This window comes from Vipera ursinii (assembly GCF_947247035.1).
Source record: "Vipera ursinii genome assembly, chromosome: 1".
NCBI lineage: Eukaryota > Metazoa > Chordata > Lepidosauria > Squamata > Viperidae > Vipera > Vipera ursinii.
Window position 1 is genome coordinate 90,075,647 of NC_139512.1, and position 12,910 is coordinate 90,088,556.

General features: G+C 35.6%; 1 protein-coding gene across 1 annotated transcript in view; it reads left to right on the forward strand.

Moving 5' to 3' along the window:
• The window catches only part of LUZP2 (leucine zipper protein 2), a gene marked incomplete at both ends in the record, with an annotated part of 438,735 nt that overhangs the window by 270,381 nt on the left and 155,444 nt on the right, over positions 1–12,910 (forward strand). The gene's annotated exons all lie outside the window — the stretch shown is intronic.

A 12,910-nucleotide genomic window follows, 5' to 3' on the forward strand; every position in this document is an offset into this window, starting at 1 on the left:
ATCCTTTTGTGGTCATTCATGGACATGAAGATCAGTGAAACATTTGTCAGCCGATGCATATATTCCAGTGACCAACTATTCAATAAGTGTTTGAGTTACTGATAATGTGGAGTCAATTTCCATTTCTGTTTGGTAGAAATTTTTAATTCCTCTTAATGAAGGATAGTTAATAATTTCCCCTGAAAGGGCTTCATTTTCAGGTCTGCCTTTCAACATTTAATGAAGTGGAAAAAACTGAGCTTTGGAAAACAAAAAATATTAAAATACAAACATTTCATGCACATTTTGAGATTTTGGAATTATTATTTTCTATATTATGGGATACCAGCTGCACATGAAAAATAAATTTGTAATGCAGGTGTGAAAAATATTTTGCATGCAAACTATGGAGCAACTAGTTTTCAATGTTTCACTTCTGAGCCAAAGAACATTTGTATTGTCAGGTTTGGTCTGAAATTGTGTTCCAAGCAGACATGTTTTGGGTGAGAAAAAAATCATTATAAATGTAAGCACTTTAGTGATGAGACAAAGAAGGAACGAAAGGAGGGCAATGGGAAGAACAGGAGGAATGATTGATAGACTGGTTGAATATGTCGTGTTTGAAGTCAAAGACATCAGTTATAGCTAAGGGTTGGTGGAGAAAAGAAGGTGCTAAGAAGATCAAGAAATGGGTTAGGAAGTTGCTAATTGTACCACACTTGAAGCCAAGGGCATTGATAACTAAGGAAAGAATATTGAGGGAAGGAGAAGTTGGAGAAGCTAAATACGCTGTGCTTGAAGCTAAACATCTTGGAAGTGAAACAGGGAAAGAAAAGAAATATCGACAGTAGGCTGATACACAAAAACCGTGGAGAGAAATACAAAGAGATGGATGAGGTTCATTTGTTTCAGCCTGCTTGGCCATAACGCCCTCTGGATTTTCTTTTGGCCCAAACCTGAAACAACCACAATGTTTGGGGATATGGTCCTGCTGATCTGCAGCCCAGCTGAAACAATTTGGCAGAACAACTAAAATAAAAGATTGTTCTTTTGGGTTCCAAGTAAAACACATTTTTCCATTTCATGCAATAGTTCGTAAAAACTTATGGCTGGCACCATATAATCATCCAGATACTAAAATGTTTCGGAAACTGAAAATGGCTGCAAAATTAATGATAATGAATAAATATAATAAAGTATTAATACTTGTTAATATAAGTCAGAATGATAAATACAATTTTAGGTTTAAAACCTTCTTAGGTTTTAGCAAAGGAATCTCAAGAAAAGTTACAGGGAAATAAAAAAAGAGAAAAAATCCATTGATTTCCTCCATTTTCCATTTTCTTAAAATGTCTCAAATTGTTTCAGCACCTTTTGGGGGTATAATGCCTCCAGCTGTTTGAAATATCCAAGGTAGCATACAGAGCTCTGATTTTCTCTGCCACATTATATTATGAAGTAACTTGGATGAAACATTTGTCACCCACCAGCTTCTCATAAGACAATTTCATTTTCCAAATGCTCTCTCACCAACTCTCTGGGAACAGAATTGCATGAAAATGTCACTTAGAGAGTTATACAAAATCTATGTTCTTTTTCCACATAAAATGCTTTAAAAGATGCATTAAAAAAGAAAAGAAAATATGAAATGGAAGCTAAACACTGCTTTGGGACTGCCTAAAAGCCTCCAGCTAAATGCCTACAAGTGTCTAATGAATTTTGATGAATATTGTTCTTCAAATGAAATTAAACTTATTTAAGCTTTCATGGCGAACCCAGCTAGGCAAAAATGCAATACATGGGTTTTTCCTATTGTAAATATCTGTGTTTCTTAGATGCATTTTGATTATGCTTTTTTGATAAAATTTATTTTTATCAGTTCCAAAACCCCAAAGGAGACATTACGAAGCTCTTGATCATAGAATTTTATGTATGTATGTATGTATGTATGTATGTATGTATGTATGTATGTAATTGGAGATGGAATAAGCACCTTTAGATAGCTACTTTTTTGTCTCTAAAGATCTGAGTGATTCAAATTTATAAGTTACAAAAGCAGATACACTTAGACAAGGATTGATCAGTTCAAGATTGAATGGAGGAGATACAAATAAACATTTGCCCATGCATTCAGCATTTTTTTCCTGTGGTCACACACATAGATGAGTACACTGTAATGTAGATTCTCATTCAATGCAGATTTTCATTCCATCCTCTAGGAGAAATGACATCTAGTGGTTTCTCAAACAGTGGAAACAAACAAAGGAAATGAAATGACTGAATGATCATGTCATTGGGACAAATTAAACCATGTACTGATTATTAATTAACAAACATTTGAAATTTAGTTCATTGGTTAAATTTTACTTTAGTTTATTTATCTAAACAATACTAATAATAAGGATAAAAAGGTAAAGGTAAAGGTTCCCCCGCACATGTGTGCTAGTCGTTTCCGACTCTAGGGGCCGGTGCTCATCTCTGTTTCAAAGCCAAAGAGCCAGCGCTTGTCCGAGGACGTCTCCGTGGTCATGTGGTCATGACTAGATGCCAAAGGCGCACGGAATGCTGTTACCTTCCCACCGTAGTGGTCCCTATTTTTCTACTTGCATTTTTAGGTGCTTTCGAACTGCTACGTTGGCAGAAGCTGGGTCGAGTAACAGGTGCTCACTCTGTTATGCAGCACTCGGGATTCGACCCGCCAAACTGCCAACCTTCCAATCGACAAGCTCAGCATCCTAACCCACTGAGCCACCGCATCCCTTAATAATAAGGATAATAAGATGCAAATGTCTGGCTTCTGATAATAGAGCTGGACCATCAGACCATTCCATTGCAATCTCTCTTCTTCTCTGTTTTTCCCCCCATATATCCACTAGGCATGGGTATTGTAACAGGGATAAAATAGCCAACTACTTTATTTGATTTTACTTTGCTTTATTTTTTTAAAGAAAATATTGTCAGTCAGCCATGAAAAAGTTGGCTGATAACCACCATTTATAAGTGCCACAATTTGATATTTTAGCAGGGAATGAACTGATGGATAAGTAGCTTACCCATACTTAGTGTCAGATTTATGTTAGCATCTCATGGGAATATACACTCTGATAGCAAAGTGAATCCACATGAATAGATCAGACATAATCCATAACTTAGCCAAAAGAGATTAAAATAACCTATTTGTGCAAAAAATATAATGCAAGCATTTAACTCTAACAATGAGAAAGCTAAAAGTCCTTCAGTGTTAAACTGCTATCCCTTTCTATTGCTAAGTGACACTCTCTGCAGAATCCACTGTGATTTTATGTTTGTGTGTATGTGCTGAATGTAGACTACAAATAATTATCTGCTGGATATCCTCCAACACTTCATGCTGAAGTTTTAATATCTCTACTGAATAAATATGTGAAAAGATTGGCCCCATGGTGGTAGCTGTTACCCTGGCAGGGAAAATAGAAAGTAGATTAGATGGTCCAGTTACGGATTCGTTGCAAAGAGGTTTCTCTGCTTAAGCTGTTGGGAGTGGAACTATCTTAGCTCAATCTATCCTTTTGTTTTAGCAAAAACTAACAATTAGAAAAAATGGAAGGGCTGCTATCTATATTACATTGAGCTGTCAGAGGAATGGTAGGATGTAAATTAAATCTTAATCTATAGATATATATCTATCATGCAATTGAAGATTTCCAAACATAATCTATATCTTAGCTCTATTTTCTCTTAATGTCCAAAAATAAATCCATAACTATTTCCTAAGAGCAATGTTGCCTCAATATAGCAACTAAAGCTGAATTTTCTCTGTTTCCTATAATCATCCAGAACTGTAGTTCTTTCTATCCCCTGAAATTTCTTGGAATAATGATTTTTGAGAAATATATTGTAAAAATGAAAATTGTTGTAATGGTATCAGTTTTGCACGGGATTAACGCATTATTTCAGGATGAAAAAGCAGAAGAGTACAAACCAATGCAAAAGATGACAGCACCCCCCAAAAAATAGTAGCTCAAAAAGAATGTCTTCCTTAGTCAGGAAAAAGAAAAGGAGATAAAAAAAAATAGCATTCTTCTCATTTGCAGAGTTTTCTATCTCTTTATCTCAGTGTTACAACAGATGAGTGAATGTGGCTAATTCCAAACCTGCAATAATAGATCAGTAGGTAGAGATGGACCATTTAGTTTTCACTGAATTTCTTAGACTTTTGACAACCCGAAGTGGCAACATTTAATATTTCCCTTAGTGTCCTCTCTATCCCTGTGATGCTAATTCTGAAATTAATTATGGCAGTTTTCAGGGGGCAGCAAGCTTCTGAGGCCAAGCATGTAAGTGCAAAGTGGAGCTATAAATCTGCACATTCTCTCCCTGGGTAAATTAATTTGTTCTTTGGCCAGGACACATTGTCTGTATCGGTGCTGAATGTCAGATCAATGGTGGTCACACTTTGGTCCATGTAAAAATGTTAGGAGAGATTCCAAATTGGCAAGGGCTGCTGCTTGTTTTCTGTTATTCCTTCAAATATACTTCGACGATAACAGTGGTTTATTGCCTTTAATACACAGCTCAGGTATAAGGGAGCAGGAGACTAGAATGATCAAAGAGAATTAATGAACAGAAAATATCTTATTAGCAAAGATGGGCTAAAAATGTAGGATTCACATAATTTATTAACCCATGTAATGAAACTTGGCTAATTAATGATCATGACTGATTTTAATGATCCAATCCTTTTGTATGGAAGAAAATATAATATAACCCTTGTATTTTAAGGTTTAAAGAAACAGGATTTATGTTAGTGTACCCAATGTGTAAAAACATATACTGAATACTACTATTATTGTTTATTCATACTGAGTAATACTGAAGTAGCATAGTAGAATACAAGAAGCAATGGATGGAAACTAGTCAAGGAGAGAAGCAACCTAGAACTAAGGAGAAACTTCCTGACAGTTAGAACAACTAACCAGTGGAACAACCTGCCTCCAGAAGTGGTGAATGCTCCAACACTGGAAGTTTTTAAGAAGAGACTGGACAGCCATTTGTCTGAAATGGTATAGGGTTTCCTGCCTGAGCAGGGGGTTGGACTAGATGACCTCCAAGGTCCCTTCCAACTTCTTCTTCTTCTTCTTCTTCTTCTTCTTCTTCTTCTTCTTCTTCTTCTTCTTCTTCTTCTTCTTCTTCTTCTTCTTCTCCTCCTCCTCCTCCTCCTCCTCCTCCTCCTCCTCCTCTTCCTCCTCCTCCTCCTCATTATTATTATTATTATGATGATGATGATGATGATGATGATGATGATGTAGGGGTAGGATAGGATAGGATAGGATAGGATAGGATGGGATGGGATGGGATGGGATGGGATGGGATGGGATGGGATGGGACGGGATGGGACGGGACGGGACGGGACAGGACAGGATAGGATAAGTAGGGTAGAAGATTACTTCACTGGAAAAGAATAAAGCTCCCTTTGAGTTAATTCAGTTACTGATGCATTTTTCTCAGTTAACAGCTCCCCTCCCCCTTTTTAATGAAGGGATCAGAATGTACGTAACAGTGAAATATTTATTTACATGAGTGCATACCTTAGACTTTTTTGGGATTGTGTGTGTGTGTGGGGGGGTAGAAGCTACTTTAAAACAATAATGGTTCTTGAAAGAAATGGATAACTCTCAGAAGATTGATTGAAGCTAGAAAGACAAGGTAGATAGTCAGTATACCAAAGATTCATATTTTCTAAATCTGTGATGAAGAATTTTGAACTTTATAAGACTCCTTATAGAGTCAGCAGTTAGAAACTAGATATTTCATTTGGGGTCTTCTTTCTCCTTCCCTTCCATCCCAGTTTTGAGTTTCTATTGGCTCACCACCATGATCATCATTTTATAAACTGAAAAGATGAAGAACCAAAACTTCCACATCACACTCTTGATATTCCATGTATTTCCACTAGGCAGAATCTTTGGTGAATGTGTCTTCATTTATTTTATACACCTTTGGAATAGCCAGATTGATACGTATAACCTTGTGCACACACTTGTAAATACATTTATTTTATGAGTTACCTGAAGAAGTGAACAAGTGAGTAGAGAAGAAATAACTGAACAAGTGAGGAGAGAGAAGATTTAGGTGTAGTGAATTACTCTGTATTTAAAGGAAAGGGAAGAACTCTCCTTTTCAGTAAGATTCTTGAAAACCTTTCAACAGAAAACCATTTTAAAGTGCAGATATTTTAAAGAAATTGTAAAAGTGCTTCAAAGGCAGATTATATAATGTGAATCACTGTTCGAAGACTCATTTGAAATGTTGGAGAGGATTTCATATGTCAGACTTACAGCACAGTGAGAGAACTGATAAAATGTGAATGGATTTTTTTTTTCTCAAAAGAAAGGCTGACCGGTGGAATAGCGACATAGGCCAAGCAGAACAGAGTGAAATGTGTTACTGATAAAGAATATATGAAAAAAGGCACCACTGTTTCTAGATTTTACCCAAGCAATGAGATACATTTTTGCCCAAAAAGTGATATGAAACGAAACAACTATTTTAATCTGCATAAATCCCAAACCTTTCATCTCTAAGATGTTCAATTTGCACAGTGTTCCAAATTCATGTTTACAGGAACTCTGTGTAAAAGATTATGGAATAGGTCATAGCTATTATTTGGGACTGATTTGAAAATATGAAGTGTGTTCTAGTGATTGGAGAAGCATAGTGACATTCTGTGAGCTTTAATTACCTCCCTGCAGGTGACATGAGTATCTTAAAATAGTTTTACAAAAGTAAATGAGCTTATTTGACCTAAAATGCCCTATTATTTGTAAACCATCCAAACAATTGAACTGTCACAAAAACACAGGATGTTCGTAAGTATAAAATTCCAGAATGCAATGAAATTTTGGAGATTGGCCAATGTTCTGCTTTGTATATGAAAATTACCATTAGAACTGTTTTAGCAGATAAAACAGAAGAAGACAGCTTTCCTGTAATTCCCATATATTCCCCATTATATCTAAGCCAGGGGTGTCAAACTGTCCAACCGTGGGCCGGATGTGTCATGGCGAAACTGCGCCCAACCCATTGCCAGCAATGGAAAAAAAGTTGTGATACGTCGCAACAAGTAACGTTGTGAGTTTGACACCCCTGCTCTAAGCCCTTTATTTTCAACCACCAAAGAATAATATTTTGCTCTTTTTTCCTCATCTCCTATGATATTTGAAGATTCTTTTCTTCTCTGAATTTGTTCCAATTTCTCTGGTTTTTGCTTAAGGCACACTGCATAGCATTTTATTGCTGAGGAAAAATGTCAGCAAAGAATGTATAAACACGTTAAATTGTGCTCCTCAAATATTAAGATTTACAGTTTGGAAAAGTTGTGGGCAAGGCCATTATCAAGGCCTTAGAGACACTCTAATCCGAAGTGGTCCCAACAGCAACACTTAACAGGCTGAGACGAATACAAGTAACAGTTCTCAAAGCATTGGCCCATGCCTGTCTTGCATTGAGACAATGCTCAGTGTTTGCAGCCCTGAGTTTTATTATTTCTGTCTATCTGAATCCTATAGCTCATCCATTCCTTGGGACTGTCAAGGACACTTCCAAACCTGGATTCAGTCAGGTGTTTTTTGAAGACCTTGTGAAGACTCAGTTTCATATTTCTTTCTGTAAAAAAAAATCAATAGATGTAGCTGTTGTGAGACATAACAAAATTTATTTTGGCAGAGAAGCCAACAATGTATTTGTATTAGAATTCAGATTGGTTCTGCAGCAAAGTGACTATTACTTAAAGAGCTGGAAAAAGCCAAGGAAACATGCTAAGGAGTTAAATTCACATACTAATTCCAAAAAATGAACCAGTTTGCAATCTACCTTAAAGATGTCGACCCGAACATTATGCTTAGGGAATCGTAGGGCTTATTCCAGCTAAATTCAGTTAAAGCAATAGTCCTTACTTTGTGGAATCTAATAGCTAAAACTCTTTGCTGTTCAAAAGGCATATTTAAAAGTAGAAAAGAAAATTCTATAGAGAATCAGTTTTTACGCCACAGTACTCTGAGGCTGAAAGTTTAAAGAAAGCCATTTCATCTAGAAGTTAAATTGTTCTTAAAAGTTGTTTTCAATGGCATTCATGCTAATTTGAATACCAGTAAATCTTAACATGATCAGCATTTAAATTTTACAAATACAGTACACATGGATAATAGTGGGACATCATAGCTGTATTATTATGTTAAAGGGAAAAAAAAGTTCTGCTTTAGCATTTTTGTTTTCACCTACCCCATAAGGGTTAGTAGACAGTTCTTCTAGTTGTGTAAGATTTGCCTTCATTTGTTATTCTATAGAATACAGGAAATGGGGGTCTTTGTTTTACCTCAGTAAAACAGTCAGGATCAAGTAAGGGATGTTGGTATATGATTATAGATTTAGTGATCAACCAGGGCTGTACCTCAGAATAGAGATCTAGGACTACATTGGTGGCACAGTGTCTTGTAGGGACAGTGACTGAAATGAGCCATGTAGCAAAAAACAAAACAAAAAGAAAACAGAGTCCCAGAGCTGATACTGCTTAATATAGTACCCTATTATTGATGTTTTTCTGTTGATAATAATAGGGACTAATTTAGTATTTATGTCTCCATTTCTGTGTGTCTGTACAGTAGGAAAATATAATGATGCCATCTCCAACTACGAACTATAGCTATCCAATGGGTCACCACTAAAACCATAAAGTTACAAATTATATTGCATAAGTAACTGTAGGAGAAGAGCAGGCAGAGTTGGGATGGCAATGGAATTAGACACATCCTCAATTTAGAGTCCTTGCATTGGCGCAAGGCATCCAAGTCCCATTGAATTCCATTGACCCTTACCTAGCACCAATTTAGTGCTGATTGTTACTTGACTAGACTCTTATGTAAAGGTTTGCATAAATCTTCTATGCCGCAAATTTATGCATGATCCTGATCCTTTGCACTTGACAATATCTGAAGAAAGAAGAACATCACTCCAACCCTAGTCTGCCCTTTCAAGATACTTAAAATGAGATGTTGTGGTCTTGAGCAAGTCATTTGGACTTTTTTGTTTGCTTCTACTTTATTTCTGTTATAAATGTTTTTCTCTTTCTTTTCAGCATATTTTACTAGTCCATGTCCCAGTACATTTGTAACTATAGACTTGATTGATAGATTCATGGAAGCTTGACTTAGGGCATAATCACACTGCCAAATTGCCCCATTATGATCATGGCACAAAATCAGTTTAATTTTGATCTCGTGCCATGGTCTTAAATGCTTTGATTTTCTTTTACTGTTCTCTCTCTCTCTGCTCACATCAATATTCTTCTAAATCACAGGGTACTATTAGATAATTTGGCTTTTTGAATTGTAGTTTTGTTTAATTCATAAACTTACATAATTCTTCACATGAAAACACAGAAGAATATTAGAACTATTATCTTAATTGGCTCTGTTTGGCTCTGACGCTGATAGGCAGTTAACCTGAATTAAGGAATGTAGGCTGATGTTTAAAATTATTATTCATGGTGAATTTTTGCAGGAGAATTCCAGCTATCTTTGTTGAATTTATGTTAGTGCTGCAAAACTAAATTACTAGAATGAAGGGACATGAAGACCGAAATGAATATATAATCAACTATTTAAAAAACAAAACAAAAATTTCATGTCATTGCTGAGATTGAAACTTCTACGCTTTTACTCTCATAATTATCAACACCCATGGGCCTCATTTTATCTTAATTTACTTTAGCATTTTCCCTTTAACATTTACTTCTACAAGACAAGGTTGTAAAGCATAGAATGAATACACATACACAGAGACACATACGCATATACATACCCCCCATCCACTCAGAACAACCCCCCACCCAATCAGAACACACCCACCATTCAAAACACACTCCCACCCAATCAGAACACACTTGGTCCCCTACCCAATCAGAGCACACCTCCACAGAACACACCCCCTCTGGCAGTTTAAAAAAGAGGAACAAACAGCCACATGCTTCTCCCAGAAGAAGGAAGCTAAAGCCTGATGATGACGGATGGGATTCCATCGAAACGTTGCGCCTACACCTTTAGTTCTACGCGGGGAAAAACCCGAAAAACCAAGGATCCATATATATATATATATATATATATATATATATATATATATATATATATATGGAACTTTGGTTATTCGGGTTTTTCCCCGCGTAGAACTAAAGGTGTAGGGGCGACGTTTCGATGGAATCCCATCCGTCATCATCAGGCTGGTGGCTTCTGCTTTCTTCTTCTGGGAGAAGCCACATGCCACATATACTATATATATATAGTATATACATTTAGAATCCAACATAATTCATGAAGTGCAACTTTCATGGGAGTTACTTTGCCTCTAAAAGATGGTAAAGACTTGCCGTGTAGTCTGTCCTGTCTTTTCTTGGTATCTTACAGTACAGCTAGTAATTCCTCACGGAATTAATGGAACTGGTTATAAAAATGGCCAGGCTCGTGGCTTTGTAACCTAAAGGGGAATTTTTTTCCCCAGTGTCAGATCAGTTCAAAATAAAAACTTATTGAGGATATTCTGAGTCATTTCCCTGTTGACAATTCTGCTAAGCAATATCTAGTGACCTTCAGTGGTTTTGACCTCCTCTTTAAAAGAGTAATACATAATGTTTTTGCAGTTTATGATTCAGTCTCCAACTTGCCATTTGTGGTAATGAGAGTCAGAGGTATAGGATATTTGGAGCAACTAGAGTTCTGCTACCATAAATTGGGTTTCATTGTCAGTTACAATGTCACAGAAAATCAAAGCATTATTCTGCTGTGTAGTAAACCTATCACGGGAACCTTAGGGAAGGGAAATATTTCAATCAATCCTAAATTGTCTACAATAATCAAATAATGTTGACTTCACCCCTCCCCCCCCGAGTCGCACAGAACAGCTGCAACACTTTCCCAAGAGTGATCAGGTAAAGATGCAGACATTAAAGAATCCTCCTATTCTACTGATATGTTTTCTCTGAAGTATTTATGTATATAAATATATTATTTATGTAAATTCTAATATTAAATCTTAATAGAATCTATTTAGTTGGCTTATATTATTTGGTTAGACAAAGGGACGGATAGCAAAAATAGCTGTTTACTACACATATACATCAATTGAGAACATGAGCAAATGTCCATAATGGTAAAGTTTCCATGGTACACATTATTTTTCTTACACAAAAGCAAGATGCCACCTTAGGCTATCATTTCAACTTTCCTTCACTGACTGGCTATTCCTAAAGTATACTTGTTTGGACTTTCTGTTTCCCTTCTAACATACTATGTAGCCTAAAACCAATAAGAATTTAAAATTATCTCATTATTTTTATATTTAACTGGCTCTGAAGAAGAGCCAACTCATCTACTAGAACCAGATACATTTTCAATTATTTATTTCTATCCCCAGATATTGCCTTTCTTGGTACATATAGTTTCTCTATTCTTTGAAGTATCTTCATTCTTCTGTAAACTTTTCTTATAATTTTAGTTCAAGGTCATTTCTGTATTCTCTCTCTGCCTTTGTTCATATTGATATTCTTTAATCTTATTTTAGTTGGAAACATAATCAGTGTTTCAATATCCTGCAAAAAAGAAGTTTGATGTTCTCTCTCTCTCTCTCTCTCTCTCTCTCACTCACTCACACACACACACATCTATTTATCTCTTCTCTGATTTCCATTTTTTTTTAAAAAAAGTATTAAGATTGTATTCAAATAAACCAACTCCCTATTTTGCAGTAAATCATTTTTATTTTTACTGAATAGTAGTTTATTTTGCTGAAGGTCTTTTTTTACATTAAACCTAAGTTTATCCCTTCTATTATATTAATCTATGAATCTTGAATACTGGTATTATTTAATTTCATTGCTATGAACTGTATCTATGTGTGAAGTCTCTTCAAATGTGTGTACCAAGCTGACTCCTTAATTGAATTAATGACTCAGTTGCTTCTAATACTTGGCAACTCCCTAGGAACTTTGGGGTTTTCAGGCCATGCATTTGGAAGCATTTAATCTAGTGGTGTGTGCAGAAATATCATGAATGTGTAGCCAAACCCTGAAGAAAAAAAACCTACAATATTGTAAATTTCATTATATTTTTTTTTGTTGGAAACCATATTTTTAGATGCAGAAGTAGAGCTTAAAGCTGCTGCCTCCAAACAGTATTGCTTACTACTGTCATTTCTTTTCCCATAATATACCAATGTTTTTCTTTATCAAACATTTAACCGTAATATAAGTCATATTATATTTAATATTCATTATAATATGATTTCAGCTAGTTTTTCCTGTAATTGATATTCATATTCAAACATGTATTTTTCCATGCTCCTAGGAAACAATGTATAGGTATTTGGCCTTATATTATGTTTTCAGAAGTAAATAGGCTTTCATAAAAATAACTAGGATTAACCAGCCTATAACTTCATATAAATGTTAAAATCAGTGTATCTGTGTGGTGAGTTCTCTCTGTTCTGTTGTGATCTCCAGGCCTAGATATATACATAAGATGAAATTACATCTAAAACAATTCTGTTCATATTTGAATTATGAATTACCAGCAATCAACAAATTGTTACTGGCATTTTAACTGTGATTAGCAAAATGAACAAGTTTTCTCCTCCTCCTCCATCATCATCATCACCATCATTCTTATTATTTCTTGAAAACCAATGAGTAAAACAAATGCATTACTCTTGGCCTTGGAGCCCAATTTCTTTTACAAGTCAGTTTTAAGGGAGAGAAGCCTGATCAAAGGATTTCTTTCCTCCATGAAGAACCATTAGGAAAACTTCATCATAATGAATATCTTTTTACTCCAACAGTCTCAGATCAGTCTATAGCTTTTCCACCTAGGATTGCAGAAGAATAAGTTCAGTCAGTGTAAGGGACCTT